Raw genomic sequence first — 19,260 nt, forward strand, 5'->3', positions numbered from 1 at the left:
TATTCTCTCTTCCTTCACCTGATTTTGCTACACTTCATGGCATGTATTTTGCTTCTGTGGTTTGCCGGTCCATTCTGAGAAGGCTTGGGACTCCAGTTCTTGGAGTCAAGCGGTAGAGAGCATGGATGCTGTTACTCATCAAGTGGGCCGCTATTTGCTATCTCATGATCTATGTTATCAAACTGCAATTCTAAATAGACCCTGAAAAATACTGATGATTTGAGTACACTAATTAGTTTTAAGTATAGAGTTAATATCATTTAATTTTCTGAAGAGTCTCAGCTCTTCTGATACGCTCCTGCATCCTGTTGTTCCTCTTTTTTCTTGCCTTTTTATGAAGAACTGGAGTGTGGAAAATAATAATGATGGTCAAAAGGGGCTCAAAGGCTACTTGAGTGAAGGCAGAGGCCAGGGACACTGTTTCTAAAGTCAGAGAAAAACCCCAGATGTTACTTAAGGTCAAGAGTAGGAGAAACAAGTCAAGGGAAATGTACGACATTAGACAAGAGAGTGGGTTCAGACAGAAGTGGAAGAAAATGAGAAGAGAAATGCTGGTGAGTATGCAGAAAATTTATGGCACTATGGGCAGGGATGATGAGTTTAAAGGGCATACAGTAAGAGACAGGGAGCCAAAGGAGAGAGTAAAAAATGTCCATGATGTTGGTTGTGAGGAGAAGAAAGAAAATTGACTTAGGGGGTCAATTCAGAGTGTTTTTAAGAATACACTTGAGTGTAAGTACCTAAATAGCTTCACAGAAATCAGACGAATGACTTGTAGTGAAAGCCATGCATGCACCCATGTACTCTGCTGAACTGGAGCTTTTAACAATAGCCTTTACACAGATTTGAGTGAGGGTGGAGTTGGACAAAAAAAGGTTACAATAAAGAAGGTACATAGCCAGCAAACAGAAAAAGGCTAAGGTAAACTGAGTGGTAAAGGTAACATATTTCTCTTTATGTTCCAGAATTTCTTACCAACTTTTGTTCTGACTGACAACATTCAACGATAATCTAAAACTTCAGATCTGCTAAGTTCCAGCTTTGAGGATGTACAATGTTGTAGCTGTAGTACACAACCCTTTCACTCATCCCTTGCACTGGTTCAGGTTTAATTGAAAGATTCTTAAATATGAAGAGGTATTTGGCTCTGGTAGATCTGTGGGTACAGCATAATATTCAAGTGGACAATCTGGGCACAGATCTTGGTGGAGCTATAGTTGTAGGTCTTCTTTATCATTTCTGTTTGGAATGACATCCTATAGACAGCAAGCAAACTAATTTTAATATTCGGCCTTTCCCTTTTCACAGCATATGATGAATACCTCTCTTCCCACACCCTTCCAGTTTTGTCCTGCTGACATCACCGTATTTGCAGTGCACCAAACATGTAGTTGGTGTTTCGCATACAAAAGTAGAGTGTGCCTAAAGACAAAAGCTTTAAGTCCCGATGCAAACACTAGCCTCCACTCACTTGAGCTGTATGTCAGTGGTGGATCTACCAAGATTCTTCACCTTAGTGAAATTAACCACTCAGGTAAGTGTTTGAGGAATCAGAACACGGGCAAAGACCTAGAAGAAGCGGGACAAATTATATAGTATAATAAGATCTTGAGGCTGTGGAGTAAATTCAATGGTTTTGAGTACCGTTTGTGTCATAAAGCTTCAATTATTAATGTAATTATAGTACTCATATTTTCTAGTTTCAGATTTAACTATTGACTTCCTATAGTCTCTGTAGCCTGTTGGTTCTCGTGGTGAAATCACTTTGCCTTTTTTGTCTCCATTTCCTTCTTTATACATCAGTCTGTGCCTATTAGAGGAGTAAGAGTTCAGGAAAGATGGTCTCTAGTGATGCTGATGAAGTGTGACGTTTGTGATGGTGTTAAAAGGTGTTCCTTCTATTGTCATGGAGCCCTTTCCTTCCCAAGAAACCCTCCCAGTTTATAAGCTTGGTAGATTCTAGTAGGTTTTTGATATATCCACAACTGTGGTTGTTACTCTTTTCTTTTTTTAAAAAAACAAACAACTTTTGCCTTTTGCTCAAGAAGCAGATAGATCAGCAAAGAGATGCCATTGCTAGGTGAAACTTCAGTTCCCTGAGATTCTAGCAATACCCGAGGCACAGTAAAATCTATGGAAAATATTGATTGACTTCAATAAGGCCAGGACTTCACTATCAGTATCCATTTTTTGCTCTAGTTATGGACTTCCTTACAAATGTGCTCCCTCTATGGAAGAGGCTTTTTCAAAAGCTTTCAGACAAGCCTTTACATCACCAGAATGACCTCAGATCAAAAGCTTGCACTGCTCTGACTATGTCACAGATTTACACAGTAATATAATGAGAGAGCTGCGTTCTGCATCTGGAAATTCAGCTGAGAGACTCAATCAGATGGTGCTGAGCTCTGTTGTTAAATAAAATGCCAGTCCTTCCCCAAGCCCAAGGATGGCAAATTAATACAAAGGCCAGAGCTGGTAAAAAATTGTAGAATTTTTTTTTCCTGAAAATGTCATTAATTAAAAAAAAAAAAAGAACATTTCAGCCTGATTTAGTAAGAGCACTGAGCACTACACATTCCTTAATCTCCTGATTTCCTACATCCAGGCTCCCACTCAACCAGGACTCCCTTTTCACAGGGCCTTTTTTTCCCAGCATGTTTTATACAGGGCTGATCCTTTCTATGTGACAGAGAAAAGTAACTGTAGCCATAAACAACCATTTTACGTTTTGTAGCTGCTTTCTGAATCGCCTTTTGTATGGTGGGTAAGTTACTCTCATGTTTTGGCCAAAACATGGCTAGACCGCTCTCCATCATCTTTGCCAAGTCTTGGAAAACGGGAGAGGTGCCCGAGGATTGGAGGAAAGCAAATGTCACTCCAGTCTTCAAAAAGGGCAAGAAGGAGGACCCGGGTAATTATAGACCGGGCAGCCTCACCTCTGTCCCTGGGAAAGTAATGGGACAGCTTATCCTTGGTGCCATCTCAAGGCATATCAAGGATAAGAGGGTTATTAAAGGCAGGCAGCATGGCTTTACCAACGGTAAGTCATGCTTGACCAACCTCATAGCCTTTTATGAGAATGTAACAAGGTGGATGGATGATGGCAGAGCGGTGGATGTGGTCTACCTTGACTTCAGTAAAGCCTTTGACACAGTCTCCCACAGCATCCTCACAGCTAAGTTGAGGAGGTGTGGTCTAGACAATAGAGTAGTGAGGTGGGTTGCAAACTGGCTTGAGGAGAGAAGCCAGAGAGTGGTGGTCAATGGTGCGGAGTCCAGTTGGAGGCCAGTATCTAGTGGAGTGCCTCAGGGGTCAGTACTGGGGCCAATATTATTCAATATATTCATTAACAATTTGGACGAGGTAATTGAGTGTACTATCAGCAAGTTTGCTGATGACACTAAGCTAGGAGGAGTGGCTGACACGCCAGAAGGCTGTGCTGCCATCCAGAGACCTGTACAGGCTGGAGAGTTGGGCGGGGAATAACCTGATGAAATTTAACAAGGGAAAGTGTAGAGTCCTGCATCTGGGCAGGAACAACTCCAGGTTCCAGTATAGGTTGTGAAATTACATGTTAGAGAGCAGTCCAGGGGAAAGGGACCTGGGGGTCCTGGTGGACAGCAGGATGACCATGAGCCCCTCAGTTCAAGAAGGACAGGGAACTGCTGGAGAGGGTCCAGCGTAGGGCAACAAAGATGATTAAGGGAGTGGAGCACCTCCCTTATGAAGAAAGGCGGAGGGAGCTGGGTCCCTTTAGTTTGGAGAAGAGGAGACTGAGGGGTGACCTTACTAATGTTTATAAATATATAAAGGGTGAGTGCCACGAGGATGGAGCCAGGCTCTTCTCGGTGGCAAACAATGATAGGACAAGGGGTAATGGGATCAAGCTGGAACACAAGAGGTTCCACTTAAATTTGAGAAAAAACTTCATCTCAGTGAGGGTGACAGAACACTGGAACAGGCTGTCCAGGGTGATTGTGGAGTCTCCTACTCTGGAGGCATTCAAAACCCGCCTGGACATGTTCCTGTGTGACCTCACCTAGGCGTTCCTGCGCCAACAGGGGGATTGGACTAGATGATCTTTTGAGGTCCCTTCCAATCCCAAACATACTGTGATACTGTGATGTTTTTCTTCCTTAAAACAAAAGAATGAGTTTCCTATAGACCAGGAAAAACAAAGGGCATAAGTCAGACCTCAAAATCCCAGTGTTCCCATAGGGACCAATGGACTCTGGTACAGAAAGACTTTTCAGCTGTTTTAGAAATGCTCAAATTTAAAAGACAGGAAACAAAACTTTCTCCCTGACAGAGGTGGTAAGGCATCTGTAGTTAGAAGTTAAGATTAATTTTGCATTATTGGTGAATTAGCATTAAAAATACCTGAAAATTCAAAAAAAGCAGACTCTCTGAGTCAAATGAGGCTCTGTATTCCAAGTCCGAACTGTGGCAAAAAATCCAAGTGATATTGCTGAGTATCTAAAAACAAAATCCCACAACTGAGTGTGAAAGTGGTAAAAGCATAAGTGAGACCATTAAAACACCTCATCTCTTTGGCTTCCTGTCTGACTGTCAGTCTTCAACAGTGAGAAAACTGCCTTTTCCTGACATTGGTTATTAGACCTCCAAACCTCTTGTTTCAGTGTCTTTGCTAAATGTTCGAAGCCTGGTGACAACGCTAAGTGAAATTAATGTTAGAATTGCATGGATCAGGACTCTTTTAATAATATTTCTATTGATCCTGCCCACCTAAATCAACAAGAAAGCCATCTTAGGGAACTACTTACAGCAAATCCTATTTTAAAACTGTTATTTAGATAGAAAACTTAAATTAGGATTTTTAGTCAAAATTCCAACTTAAATTTGCCCTCTGTGTTAGGCAGGTTTTGTGCTGCTTGGATTTAGTTGTTTTTCACAGATCGAAGCTTGCTTCCATTTGTGTGATATATACATGACAGAAGAAAAGATAAAGAGTAACATTGCAGAGGTAAACATAAATCTTAGTAAATCTTAGTAATCTCAGATGATAACATTTAATACTCCACCAAGACTAAGCAAATAATATATCATTTATGCATATGCATATATATTTCCAATTGGGTGCAATGCATTGCTCTGTTCTCCAAATTGCCAGCATATTTTTTTATTATCGACTCTGGGCATTTTCCCTCTGCTTTCATACCTGCTCATACTACATCGGTTGTCAGTATTTGGAGTGTTTGACATTGCTGCTGCCATTGTAAATTGAAAGATGGAACCATAGGCCAGATTGCTTTTATCTGTTATCCAGTTTTGATCTTTTCATCTGCTCTTTGCCAAGTAACATCAGCCATGATTATTTCTAACTTGCCAAAATTCTGAATGGCTTTTAAACAGGTGACATTTTCCTATAAAAAGACTCTACCACAAGCATGTTTCTTTTTCCAGCCCCGAATGTCACCTTTTCTCCCATAATTACAGTGGTCTAAGTGACACATTTCTGGACTACTGACAGTTTCAAAGATTTGCTGTTTGCGGTTATTGCAATTACTGTGCATTACCTTCTCCCTTCTGAGAGGAGTGAAATTATTTCCATAGATGTTGCTGCCTTCACAGTTTTGCCTTTGATTTTGCACAGTTGGCTCTAGACTTGATCTAGATTTGGAAGTAGCTGGGATTAACTTAGTGTTGGGCAAATAAATAACTTTGGACTTAGCTACTGCCATCAGTTAGATGAAATCTCTCCTGAACTTTTCACTTCTTGCCTGGAAGCATTCTCAAAAGGTTGTACCCTGGGTAGAGTTTGAGGGCAAACATTTTTGGGCCTCAGGTCACTTTTAGATGTTAATGACACCTCTTATTACAGTTATTTCTTGTGTGGGTACACCGGTTGCAAGTGTCTGCCCCATGTAAAGTGCAGTCTTGTCTGATGATGTTGTATTTATCCCGTGGGCCAGGGATGATACATGGGGTCCATGTATTTCTGCTAGCATTCCACCTCTTCATGCAGAGAAAGAGTGGGTTGAAAATGAAGCCAGTAAGCTGACTGGGCAAGTCCAAGTTTGTCATTTATTTGGTCTGTCTTCTGGCTTTGTGTTTAACACTACCAATAAAACACACTGATCAGCAAACATGACTGACCTAGACATCGTGCAATTTAAGTGACATGTACTGTAACAAAATTACTCCTTGTCTCGTGTTCTCTTTTGTTTCAAAATAAAACCCCGTGCAACACTAGAGGCACAAACCAGGAATCTATCTGTGGACTCCTCATCTTTCAATGCATGTGTGATAGCAAACACTTCTTGGGCAGACCTACCCAAGTCTTCTACAAACTCTAGAAGGCGGATTCTCACAGCTGTCTTTGAACACTAGCTATGGACATGAATGTTTCATATTTGAATAACAAGCTACATAAATCTGTTAGTCTGCACTGCAGTCGTCTGGAACTAAAAGAAGAACTATACTATGATTTTGTAGAATATTGCCTCCTTTATCGATGACTTTTGCACTTTTTAAATTTCTGCACATTTACACAAACACATCCAAAAATCACCTACATAAATTAGGAGCCTGAAACAGGAATTCAAAGAATGGAAAGAACAAGAGCAACGATAGACTTCACAGTCAGCCTCCTTTAAGTCCTTAGTATAGCCATGAAGTTTAGATACAAAAGCATTTGCAAGAACAACATAGTGGGCAGAGAGTATAAAAGAGAGGCCATGGAGCCATTAAGGTAATTAAGAAAGATTAAGATTGCTTGTGGTGGAAAGACCCATTAATCAATAGGCCAGAAATCACAGCATGTTGTAGAATATACTTCACAAAAAAAGAAAAAAAAAAAAAAAGAACAGGCTAAATATATCCCATACCAAAGGTTACGGAATTCTCATTAATGAGAAATCATAGTAATCCCTCAGATATTGTTGGCTCCATCATCAGGTTTTCCATTTGCACACACACAGGAACAGCATCAATGGAATGCATCCTAACTGATGCAGAACCACTGTTTAAAAAATGCCTGGCCACAGTTGGAACCACAGGTATATCCAGCAATATTTCTGGAAGGGAAGCAGAGCTGACTCAAGAGGGTATGGGTGGATGCTACTCAGCCTTTTGCAAGAGAGGGACGGTTATTACAGTTATTCATTGCTGGTAACAATGACGCACAAGCTCCCATTCACGAATCTAAAGCCTCTGTACAAAGACGACCTGATGCCTGTCAGAAGGATGGGTAATTGAAAATCCTTGCATTTGCAAAGTGCCTGCGGGCATCGAATGCAAGTCTTCATATGGTAATGAGGAGAGGAAACAAAGTGGAAGGGCTACTGCACATGTTAAAACTTGCACCTGAAATAATTGGAAATTGGCTTAAGCGGGTATGTAACCAGGCTGAAACCAGCTCTAGGGCGCTCAGATTCATCTTCAGCAGTAAGGTCACCGCCCAATTCCAGGCTTACGCATGGTGTCTGAAGGAGCAGCTACAGGTGGGCAGAAACTGATTTGCTCGAGGGTTTTGCAGAAATAGCTACAGCTGCTTGAGTGTTGCTTTGTTTTGTTTTTTTTTTTTTTGTTTGGTTGGTTGGTTTGGTTTGGTTTTAAGCAAGCTACAAAACAGAGGTGGGAACAGGTGTGTGTTTTTCAGGAAGAGCTTGGTTTCAGTATTTTTTGAACTTGAAACTCACTCCTAAACCAGGAATGTTCTACTTGTTGACTCAATTAATTTTTTTCACTGATTTGAGCCAATAATATGGGAAAATAATTTAAAATTTTCAAAACTACTGAAATGGAATATTTTAATTATCCAGACCATGCTGTTTTGGTTTATTGGCTTGCAAAAATTCTTGAGATGTGCAGTTATTTCAGGGAGGGTTTTGTTTATTACTTTTAAATTTTCTGTTTGCCATTTAGGTAAGGAAAATGCTTTCTTACAAGGATCAACATTATTTTAGAGTATATAGAAACAACAGATGAAGCATCTGAAATCGTCTTTTGCATTCCTTCCTTAAATCATCACTTTTGGGTTTTTTTATCTAGTCAGGATATGATTCTTTGGTTAACATTACTAGAAGAGATTGTCAGAGGCATTGTAAGAGCCAGGATAGTTTTAAAAAAAGAAGGCTGGTGTCATGCTTACCTCATAGTAGCTTTACTGTTGGTGTGTAATGATAAACACAGGATAAAAAAACTCGTTCTACTGCGGATATTCTAGGCAATATTAGACAGCTGCTTCCCTTGATTTCCAGAGAAATCAACTATGCCCAGCATCTCCTTAATTTCAAGCAAGGCTACAAGTGTCTGGTTCTTACCGTCTATATACTTCACGTCTTTGTTTTAGTACACAGCAATTCATAAAATTCCTAGAAAAGCAAGAAGGCTTAAATAACGAATCTTCCTGAAGAAGCTGATTTTTAGGATCCTGCATCACTGTGAAACAACATGGTATGATATGATATGATATGATATGATATGATATGATATGATATGATATGATATGATATGATAAAGAGCACCTCTGCTCTAGCTTCTGCTAGCAAATAATTTCTTTATACAGGTTCTTCACAGTTAACAAAATACGGCGTGGTAGCTTTTGGCTGAACGAGCAAGCCTGAAGATTTGGCTCTCTCTTGGACTGGATAGAGCAACAGCCTTTTCCTACATGGCAGTCACATTGTGCTTTTGAAGATCTCTGAGTTTATTTTGATACCAGGTATGTAGGTTTTTTTGGGAGGCAAAGGCATTCAGTAGATGTCTGTTGTCTGCCTGAGGTTTCTAGGTTTCTTGGTGCTATTTATATTCTAGGAAACAAATATTTTATTGTTGATATGTGCGTGTTCAGCTGCCACAGTAGCATGTGAGAATATTAGCTAGTTTTTAGCTACGTCTGTTGGTTGTTGTTCCTGTTCTATATACAATTACCTCACTCTTCTCCTATTGCAGCTTCTCCATTTTACTACATAAACACATCTTCTATCATATTGTTTATCCATGCATGGAGCAAGAAAATAATCTGACTGCACCATTCTGGACCTCTTGACATTTAGAGAGAGTTGGGATTTAGACAGACCATAGAAGGAATTGCACTGTTCAAGATGTGAAGTGATTAAGACGTGAAAAAGGATTTCAGCAGAAGCAAGGTCAAGGTAAAGATGAACTCAAGCAGAATTTCAGAGGTGGGAATAAGGAGAGTGGGAAAGGTACTTTGGTGCTATGAAAAAACAGTTTATTGTTTTCAATTTTGTGCTTCTGGCATAGAAATATAAAGGCTTTTAATTTCCTTTAATTATGCCATGCTAGTCAGAGCACAGAGATGCAAAACACAGTGACACTGCTGTATTTTCCTTTGCCTCCTTCTAATTTCTCTACTTCTCCCTCCTCCCAGTGCTTTCTTTTGCTAGATGCTTGATTTGAGTATTTACTTCTGTTCTCAGGAATTCAAGAACTCTTCCTGGTGTCGAAGAAGTCACCACAGCTCTTACTCCCAATGTCTGATACTAGGGAGAAACAAAACTTCCATGGAAATAATGTGCAGTTTCCAGGTCAGGTTTGTTTATCTGTCCTCCCATAGTTGCTCTTTCATATGCTTAATAGCTTGCAGGTATTAGGTCTGCTGGTGGAAAAACTCTGGTCCTACCTACTGGGAGAATCCCCAGCTCCTCCAATGTACTCATGCTATGCAGAAGAAACTAGAAAGAGAAATAGCAAGGAGGGGTGAAGTGCAAATCACTGGAAGGGGACATGAAGGCTGATGGACCTTTCTTATTTTGACTGTGTCAGTTTAGTAAGATTCTTTTTTTTTTTCTTTTCATTGGCTTTTTCATTCATTCATCTCAGTCTAATGCTTTTTGATGCTTATATGTTAATTTCAATATGGACAGGTAGATATTAGCCAAACTATTCAGCTTTTCATACTAGAGAAACCTGAACAGCTATATAATCAAATAGATAACCAATCACTGACATTTGCCAAATGTTTTCAGTCCATCTGTTTCATCATAAGGTTCTACTTTTTTCAGTTCCCTCCTCCCACTTTCTATGGCACACTTTATTCCACTGAGTGCTATCTTATCTACAGATAGGCTGACTTCTGATAATGGAATAGGTTAAAATAAACCAACATTTTACTTGATAAGTATGCATTGTTCCATCATTCTGTCCATTCTTTGTATTGATTTACTAAAGTAAACACAATTAGTGAAAAACAAAATGCTTTATGAAATCTTGTAAATTCCTTGAAACATAACTTGGGAGAAATTTTTTTGTTAAAATGCCCTGGCATTGTCAAGACATCTTGTTTTGATGTCTTTGAAAATACAGCCTCTTCACTTCCCTCTTTCTGAACTTTTTTTCATTTGAATATCATTAAACATTGTCTTACACACTGGAGCCTGATGTAAAAATGAAAAGCTAATGTTTAATGAAACCTCTTAACTAACTGGAAGTAAAACTTAAAACTTCTGGTTTATTTTTGTTTTGATGTTTTTATTTGATTGATTGTTTGTTGTTTTTTGTTTTGTTTTGCGCCCTAAATCTTAAAAATGTTTGGGCATCTTGCTCTTGGTTGGAATTTTAAAGCCTCTCATAATGTGAGACCTCTAAAACCTCTGCAAAATGGATTTTTCATTTCCTTTGAGTCTTTTATTGGCTCTAGACATCTGCATCAAGAGGAAAAGACTTTTTGAGTTCAAGTTCCTGATCTCATATCCTCCTTCAGGTTAAGCACCCTCACTGATTACCACTGCTCCATTTAAACAGGAGGGAGGCAGTCTCTTCACAAGCCAAATGCTATTTAGGGCTCTTAGGGTGGATGCAGTAACTGTGTTGATGAGAGGCAGTGTGGGCAGCACCAAGTTACCCTTTCACATGTGATTGAGCATGCGCTATCCCCACTCTTGCTGATGGGGCAAGAAAGGTACCTCCCACTCAACTCCCTCCCCCACCAATAAATTGCCAGCGCAGCTTCAAGTCAACAACCTTAAATGCTATCAGGAAACCAGTTGGTGGCCAACATAGCTCCCAGTGAGACAAACTGTTTTGCAAACCTCTCACAATGCAATAATTTCAGTTTCTGACTGGGTAGGCTACTTTGAACTAGAGACAATTGATGGCGTACACAACAGTAAAGAAGTTCATGCTTGAGAGCAGAGCTTGCATCACAGAGCTAGGAACAGGAACTTGTATTTTAATAATGGTTACAAAGATGTTTTTCAGCTTTCCTTTGGTCACTCCCAGTTTTCCACTAAGTTAAAACCTAATCACATTGCCAGACTGCCACACGAATAACAAAGGGCTCTCCTTCTTTGACAAGGAGCAAGCCAAGCCATAATTCTAGTTCTCTACCATAACATTTAATTCTTCCTCAGTTACATGAAGTTCAGCCAGTGAGCTGTTATGCATATGCAGCCCTTGTCAAGGTGCCAGGTGAAGTATTCTGCTTCTTCAACCTGAATGGAAATGGGGGTGGACATGGGAATTACCTAAAGAAACTGTGTATTTCACAGAATCACAGGATGTTAGGGATTGGAAGGGACCTCAAAAGATCATCTAATCCAACCCCCCCCACCACAGCAGGAACACCCAGATGAGGTTACACAAGAATGTGTCCAGGCAGGTTTTGAATGTCTCCAGAGAAGGAGACTCCACAACCCCCCTGGGCAGCCTGTTCCAGTGCTCTGGCACCCTCACTGAGAAGAAGTTTCTTCTCATATTTCAGTGGAACCGCCTGTGTTCCAGTTTGTACCCATCGCCCCTTGTCCTATCACTGGTTGTAACCGAGAAGAGCCTGGCACCATCCTCCTGACATTCACCATTTACATATTTATAAACATTAATGAGGTCACCCCTCAGTCTCCTCCAAGCTAAAGAGCCCCAGCTTCCTCAGCCTTTCCTCATATGGGGAGATGCTCCACTCCATCATCTTTGTGGCTCTGTCCTGGACTCTCTCCAGCAGTTCCCTGTCCTTCTTGAATTGAGGGGCCCAGGACTGGACACCCTGTTGCCTGTTAGATATGAAACATGGGGCAGGTGTTTTTACAATGTCTGTGAGAAGTCCTGCAAAGAAAACTAGCTATTGCTCCAAATGATACCTTAGTGACATTCACCAGGAATGCCTAGTGAATGAATCAGCTAATTTTCTTTACATTTTCCCAAGAAATAGATAATTTTAATATTGCTGTCATATCCCTCTTGATTTCAAATGCCACCTCCTCCCTCCAGACATTTAACCCACTAGTAGGCCTTACCTGCTGACTTCGTCAGCAGCCAACATTTGGTATCACTCTAGCTTCTCTGTCATGCAAAAAGGTCATTCCCATTTTGATTTCTTTTCCTCATTTATAGTGCCACACAATATTGATAGTTCTCTTTGGGCAGTTCTTTAATGGGATGACCTTAACCAGAATAACTTAACTGGATAAGGGTTTTTTTAACATTGTGTTTCTTTCAAAAAATATAAAAACTCTCTGTTCCGATTTGTACCTTTTTTGTATGCATTTTGTCTGTGGGTTTTCCGTAAATCAGTTGAATTTGTTCACATAAACATTAATTTTTGTATTACGCCTCTCATAGAAGAGCTGACAGAGACAGTGGACTTACACAAACTTAGTCTCCGCCACCATCTCATGCGTTTACATCTCCAGTTCTATAGGTGCTCTAAGTAAATGTGAAAAGAAGAGCGGTCTTTCTGATGCTTGAAGTTAGACTTGTCTTGTAACAGAGCACATTAGATTCATTCGTGTTTAAAGTTTCCGTGAAAATTTCCTCTCAAATTTACTGTAGTAAACTTCTGGCTTTCTAGTGACTAAAGTATGAATAAATAATTATGCAAATACAATTCAGTAAATAAATTGACTATAGAAGTAAGCAGGCATTATGAAAGTTAAGATACATGAGAAATGAAAACAAACCTAAAAAGACAGATCACTCTTGGTTATACAATGAAAAATGTCTAGTTATTCATTGTTCATTGACCAATATTTTTATAGCAAATGAGGCATGAAGAAATTGTGCACCAGAACAGTGTTGGTAAAAAAAAAAAAAAAAATGAATCCCTCACTAGATGTAACGTTGTGAAATAGTGTAGCTTTTAGAGCTCTGTGTGTATATTTTTATCTGACTACTGTTTGTATAACTTAAAACATCAAAGAATAAAAGGTTGATATGCACAGCAGAGGTAGCTTTTCCAAGATGTTTTACGTCTTGATGCACAGGCAATCTAAATATTAATATTCATCATGTTCTAATTTCCTTATTCCTATGCCAAGCTCAGAACCACTTAGAATTAAGACTCTTCTGGTTTGCTGCTGTTACATATTGTTTTGTCTGATTTCACTTCAGCTTGTACAGTTCCACCTAAATAAGCAACTGTGCATGATTACCTTACAGCTTCAAACTGTGATGTGTAGAGGAAATAAAATTCCCGATGTGTTTCTGGTAAAAGACAACATCTGCATGTCCATTTTAACATATGATTGGAAACTTATGACCCAAAAATCCCAGTCTTGCAATTAGATCTGTGTAGTTCCTGTCACCCTCTTTCTGTATGTTTTTAAACCCTTCTATAAGGCATCCCGACCCCTTGATGCAAGTTATTATTGTCTTCAAAGTATCCCTGTTTTTATTCACAGTGTTAATGTAGATCCTTTATTTTATTCTTCTGTTTGGCATCATGACTTCCAGAGATACATAAATTCTTATTTTTCCGTATATAGTCTGTGGAACAGAAATTGTCACAGGCGAGAAAATCAAATCTGATAATCAAGGAGAGATTCGAAGTATTTCTGTAGCTCAGTATACTTCTCCAAAGGATTTTGCTGATGAAGGGGGCTGAAGCTCCACCTGGACAGACAACGTTCGTATCATGTCATTATAAAATGACGTGATTCAAAGAAATATCATAAACCAGTGATACCACTGGAAGAATTGCAACAGAATTGCCAATGTCTGGATGAGTCCAAAGTCTGGATTTTAAGACCTTAGAAACCATGTGTATTCTGGTGAAGGTGGTGAGGCCATGAACATAATTATTCTGCCTAAAATCTCTTGGTACTTCAGACTTAAGGAATTCTTGAATCCTTTTTTTGGGGGGAGAATGTTGCAGAGACCTGTTTCAAAAGCCTTCATAATGGTATATTTCAATGGAGTCAGTAGCACAGGTTGGCTAACATGTTTTTAAGGATGAAAAAAATCTCTATCCATGTAGAAAAAAAAAATACTGCATATTTCTTAATTACAGCAAAATTAATCTTCTGTGTCTGGTGCCAGTAAAAGTTCATATACTGGTGCTCACCGTTTTTTTTTTTTTAATTTTTTTTTTCTCTTTTTGTAAGTATTTTTCCAAATCTGAAACAATAAAGAGAAAAGGAATTTTGCTGCTGAATTCAAGCATGACTGGGTGTTATCCAGAGGCTAAATTCTTTTCCTGCTTAACATAAGAACATAATAAGAACATAAGAGGCACACTGGTTCAGAACAAAGGTCAGTGTAGCCCAATATCCTGACTCCAACAATAGCCATAAGTGGGTATGCAGGGAAGAGTAGAGAACCGGTCTTGCATATCTGATGCCTCCCCCTAAGTATTCTCCCAGCTCTCAGCTACCTGCAGCTGAAGAATTTCCTGAAATGGGTGTAGTTCCAAAGTGTTGAAAAGCCCTCTTATACATTTCTGTTCTGTGGTCTTGCCCAGTCTCCCCTTGAGGCTATGCAAAATTGCAGTGTCTACTAACTGATGCCAAATGGGAGTTGGGCACCTAGATTTTGTGGCAAAAAGTCGTTAGTGGCATTTGGTATTCAAGAATAACACTTTCTCTGTATCTTCATTACTTCATTAATGCAATAGTTCCAGAACAAATCTGGTGATTTACAGGTGTATGATGAGAAGAAGTAAGGCTATGTATGTTCAAAATATTACCATGTTTTTCTTCAAAATATCTATGCAGGCATTGTGATCTGAGACAAAAAAAAAAAAAAAAGAAGAGTGGGTTTTGGAAGAGTAGGACACTAATAAACTGTTGATAAAAGAGTAGCCTGTGGGTTGAATGGGGAGATACTCAAACTGTTCAGGCAAGGTGCTGGAGGCAAAGAAATAGGTGATTACCTTTGAATTATGCACTTCTGAATTAAAGGAGAATAACCGACAAAAGGCCATGAACGTTTTTCAGCGTTGCAGGGAAGTAGGCAGATGTCAAATTATATACCAGTTCAGTGGCAAATTCCAGTTAGATTGCTCTCAGACCAGATTAAAATGTTTCTGTATCTGTCTTCCTTGACTTTTCAAACACATCCCTTTCATATTTTTTTTTCTAGTGAAATTTATCCATTGTTTATAATTATACAGATTAACTTTCTGAGATCATGCCACTCATTTGCATTTCCCCATATAAGGCAATTACGCAAAATGAACCAAATGCAAAGATACATACAACAAATCTTCCTGACTGTAAGTGCTCACAGACAACAAAGGCACTTGAATATTCTGATGGCTTGTATAAGGACCTATGTGGCTAAACAGAGCGAATCTTTTCTTTTCTGTGCCTACTGTAACCAGCCGTATCTCCTGCTGTTCTGAATCACTAGGTTCAAAATATTGGCTTCCAAGAATCCTGTAGTTGGAAATGTTGAAGGCAGAAAAACTCTAATGGGTCATTTTGCACAGCCTCCTGCCAGGACATGATTATTCCCTCCAGAGCTATGTTAGTGCTTGATAAACAGCAACACTACCCACAAATGAGGCAATGTTGTCCACAAACGTAGATGAGGAGAAAGAAGATACTGGTGAATGTGATCAACAGATACCTTCCTCTGTAGCCTGTGTTTTTATTCTGTGTTATCTTTAGTTTTATTCCTTGCATTGGAAAGACAAGAAAAGGAAGGCTTGTTTGAAAAGCTCCAGTAGAAACCAAACTGCCAAATTTATGAATTTGTGTTGGTTTCACTGTGTTTGAGTAGCGAGGAGCACTTTAAAGTAATCACAATTGAATGCTTCTCGAACATCTGCATGTTTTCTCTAACATGTCACGGGGTTTTGATTATGAGCGTATGTGTGGATTGTGTAGGGTGGCAGATGTTCTGTTACCTATTAGTAGCTTTGGTGTGTTTCTCAAAGGATGTCCCATTAGCTCAACAGGTTGCTCCTGGTGCCTGATAACTTACGGATGCTCACAGACACCATCTGATCACACAGCTGACTATTTTTCCAATGAGAAGTTTTAATAAGATATTTCAGTCAAGGTGAGGTCTATAATCTTTATTTCTGGGGGAAGTAGAGTCATTTTTTGCAGCGATGGTAAATGTCTTTTTTACCTAAACAAAGTGTCAAACAAGCTGGAGGAATTTTTAAACCAGCCTGTAAGAGGGTGCTGGCACCCCTCAGGAGTTCGTAAAATCTTCTGATGGGGTGACACCCACATGAGGGAAGGGGATTGTCAATGCTAGTCTTAACTCTTCACTTTTAATGATATTTTTCAAGCTTTTAGTATCAACATTCTCGATCTGCAAGTCCTTCAGAGTCCTTAATGGTTTCTGCCTATGCCCACGGCAGTAGCTATGAATGTTTTTATCTAATCTACTTGGTGATGAAACTGTATTCAATTTCTTCTCATGATTAGATCTCTGCAATGCATCTACATCCAGTTACACCATGAGACCAAAGCCAAACTTCAGCTGTGGTTTGTTCGTGAGGGCTGGTTTTATGAGCAGCCTGCAATGTCTCCACTCTATTACTTCAAAAGAGTTTTTTACTGTGGTTTTCCCCTTAAATAGTTATTATCCTTGCTGTAGAAACCATCTCCCTTTTTGTGTGATTCAGTGAAGATGAGCTGATGCACCTTGAGGGACCAGGAGTGTGTCAACTTTGATAGATGGCTCCTTGGCTGGTGAAACTTTCATCTTATAGTCTCTGGAGAGCTATAGGCACTCAGGTGATGCCATAAAGCTCAAGGATACCCAGGCTTTGGGAAGAGGGGAGAGATGCCAACAGGGTATGATGACAACAAGGCATTTTTACATTTTAAACTGTGAGGATTTGAGAGTATATTTGCTCTCATGACAGTCAGTGATGACTGAACCTGAGTCTAGATAGGTGTATTTTTAAATTTGGAAACAGTGAGAGACACTCTCTGCCTGGCCACAAATCCTTCTCAAAAGCCAATTTCTCCATTCTATGTGGGTTAGACCTAATGTGTTTGGAGTTATACTTTCATGTATGTACATAAATTATTCTTAAAGAAAATCAAAATGTATATATGTGGGAGGCAGTGTTTTCTGTTGTTAGCAAGAAAGGTTTTGTAGTTCTCCAATTCCAGTTTCAAACATATTTATTGTAGTAAGTAATATTTAAGACTGGTTTGTTTTCTACATCTTTTCTGTGTTCCTTTTGCTGCTTCCCTGGCAAAGCATGACAGAGGTACGTGGTGCATATCTTCTAGGGGCCAAGGAAAAGTTGTTTCGCTATGAAAACCTTCTTCCTCTGTGATATTATCAGAAGGAATCAGATTTTCTATGGTTGGTTGAAGAGCTACATGTCTCACATTAAAACTATCAACCCTTTAATCTAGGAGAACATCCCCTTCCTCCTCCTGAACTGAACTGAACTTAGATATGAAGAGAAACACTTTCCTCCATTGGAGCCCAGGTGAGGCAGAGTAACAGGATGGATGGGGCAAAGACTGAATGCACTGGTGACTCTGGAGGGGTGCAGAGAGGACAGCCTGGATAATTTCCCTGGAGCTCCAAGAGAACCTATGGAGCCTCCCTGCAGCCCACAGATAGCTGTCAGTGGCAGAAGTCCCCACTCATTCAGCAGGATCACGCCCAGTGTTTGTAAAATGTAGGCTCGTTATCCCTGGGTTTCTTACACAAAGATGATTACTGTATTATTTTATATGACTTTTCTCTGAACTGACTGTTCTTCCTATTTGTTGAACAGAATTGCCCGTTTTTCTCCTTGATGCATTTACACAAAGTACCTTTTCTTTTTCTTGTCTTTTTAGGTAGGATTTTCTGTCAGCATGTTTTATTTGGGAAATAGCATGTGACACTGATGGATCTTCCCCTTTGCTTTCTTTTTCTGATGAAAACACCTGCAGCATTGAACAGCCTTGGGAAAGTCAAGTAAGAGCCTGTGTGCTGTGATGTGCTGCGGTGGTAAATATATTCTAGTGTGTTGAGCACCATAAATATGTAAATATTTTACAACATGTGTACTTACATATCATACCTTTTTTTCTTCTTGCAGAGCATACAATTAAAATACACACATCAAGTAACATGTGTCTGGTGTAGTGGCAGCAGTCTGCTCTGTTAATAATAATACTGAATATGTAAATCCCCCTACTTTTTATAACCAGTACTTTAGGTTGCATTTACTGTAAACAAAGACGTATTTTTGGGGGCAGTTGGTTTGAGTTTATTGTTTATGTAAATCTCTCAGAATGTGACATAGCCAGATAGCTTCCTATGTTGTGCTGATCCACATTTTAGGCCAGCAGCCAAAGTATTTTATCTTTTACTTCATTATAGTGATCTTCCAATTAGCTGTGGTCTGTAATACCCTGATTTTGGTGGCAGTGGTTTGGGGAGGATTGTTTGATAGTTCTGCTCGAGAGGCAAAATGAGGGGCCTTATTATAGAAAGTGCAGAGGTTGTGCAGTAGCTGAGTTCTGTTGCAAAGTTTGCCGATAAGGGAAAACTGGCCCTTGAGCATCCATTCTATTCTGTATATTAACACTTCTAATCTGCACTGCTGATAAAACTGCAAGCCATTTGCCTTTGGAGGAATTAGTTCTGCCTCACTTGTGTAACCAGGCGATGGTGATTAACCTTTAAACTGTCCAATATTCTCAGCAGACTCCTGCTCCAGATTAGAAACTATTTAGTTATGACCAACTAAATTAACAACATTCCCTCCTCTGAAGAATAAGATTTGGAAGGTATGCATTTTAAGGTGGAATGTGGATAATGTCCTTATTTATTCAGGACTTTTGCTACATAAAATGTATTTGTCATTTAAGACGAAAAAAGAAGGAGAAAGGGAGATTGATTTCAGATTGAAGCAATCTACAATTAGTTATGTACAGGAGGATCTTGGGTTGAATTTGGCTTGGGGTGCTGCTATAGATGGCTGTGACCTGTTTCTGTCTTTCCATGCTTAAATAAAACTTAGAGTGCAGGGGATAAAATGGCAGGATGGTGCTCTGGTATGGGCAGCAGTTTAGGAAAAGATTTCCTTCCTTTGAAAGGATAGACAATTATCTCAGTTCTTCGGGAGAGTAATTTTTGGAAGTTTAC

The 19,260-nt window shown here is 39.5% G+C and overlaps 1 long non-coding RNA gene across 9 annotated transcripts in view; it reads left to right on the top strand.

The window, feature by feature from the left end:
* LOC139827538 (uncharacterized) overlaps positions 1-19,260 on the top strand; it is a 46,371-nt gene that overhangs the window by 4,569 nt on the left and 22,542 nt on the right. For 2 of the 9 annotated variants that reach the window (XR_011738224.1, XR_011738223.1), the window contains exons 2-7: positions 8,531-8,686; positions 8,917-9,119; positions 9,408-9,515; positions 16,092-16,203; positions 17,400-17,605; positions 17,964-18,084. This is a non-coding gene — a long non-coding RNA (uncharacterized lncRNA). Of the gene's footprint in view, positions 1-1,308; positions 1,535-8,530; positions 8,687-8,916; positions 9,120-9,407; positions 9,516-16,091; positions 16,204-17,399; positions 17,606-17,963; positions 18,085-19,260 lie in introns of all 9 variants that reach the window. The other 7 variants (XR_011738228.1, XR_011738227.1, XR_011738231.1 and 4 more) reach the window with 6 other exon arrangements.

Source organism: Patagioenas fasciata, chromosome 3 (genome assembly GCF_037038585.1).
Source record: "Patagioenas fasciata isolate bPatFas1 chromosome 3, bPatFas1.hap1, whole genome shotgun sequence".
Lineage (NCBI taxonomy): Eukaryota > Metazoa > Chordata > Aves > Columbiformes > Columbidae > Patagioenas > Patagioenas fasciata.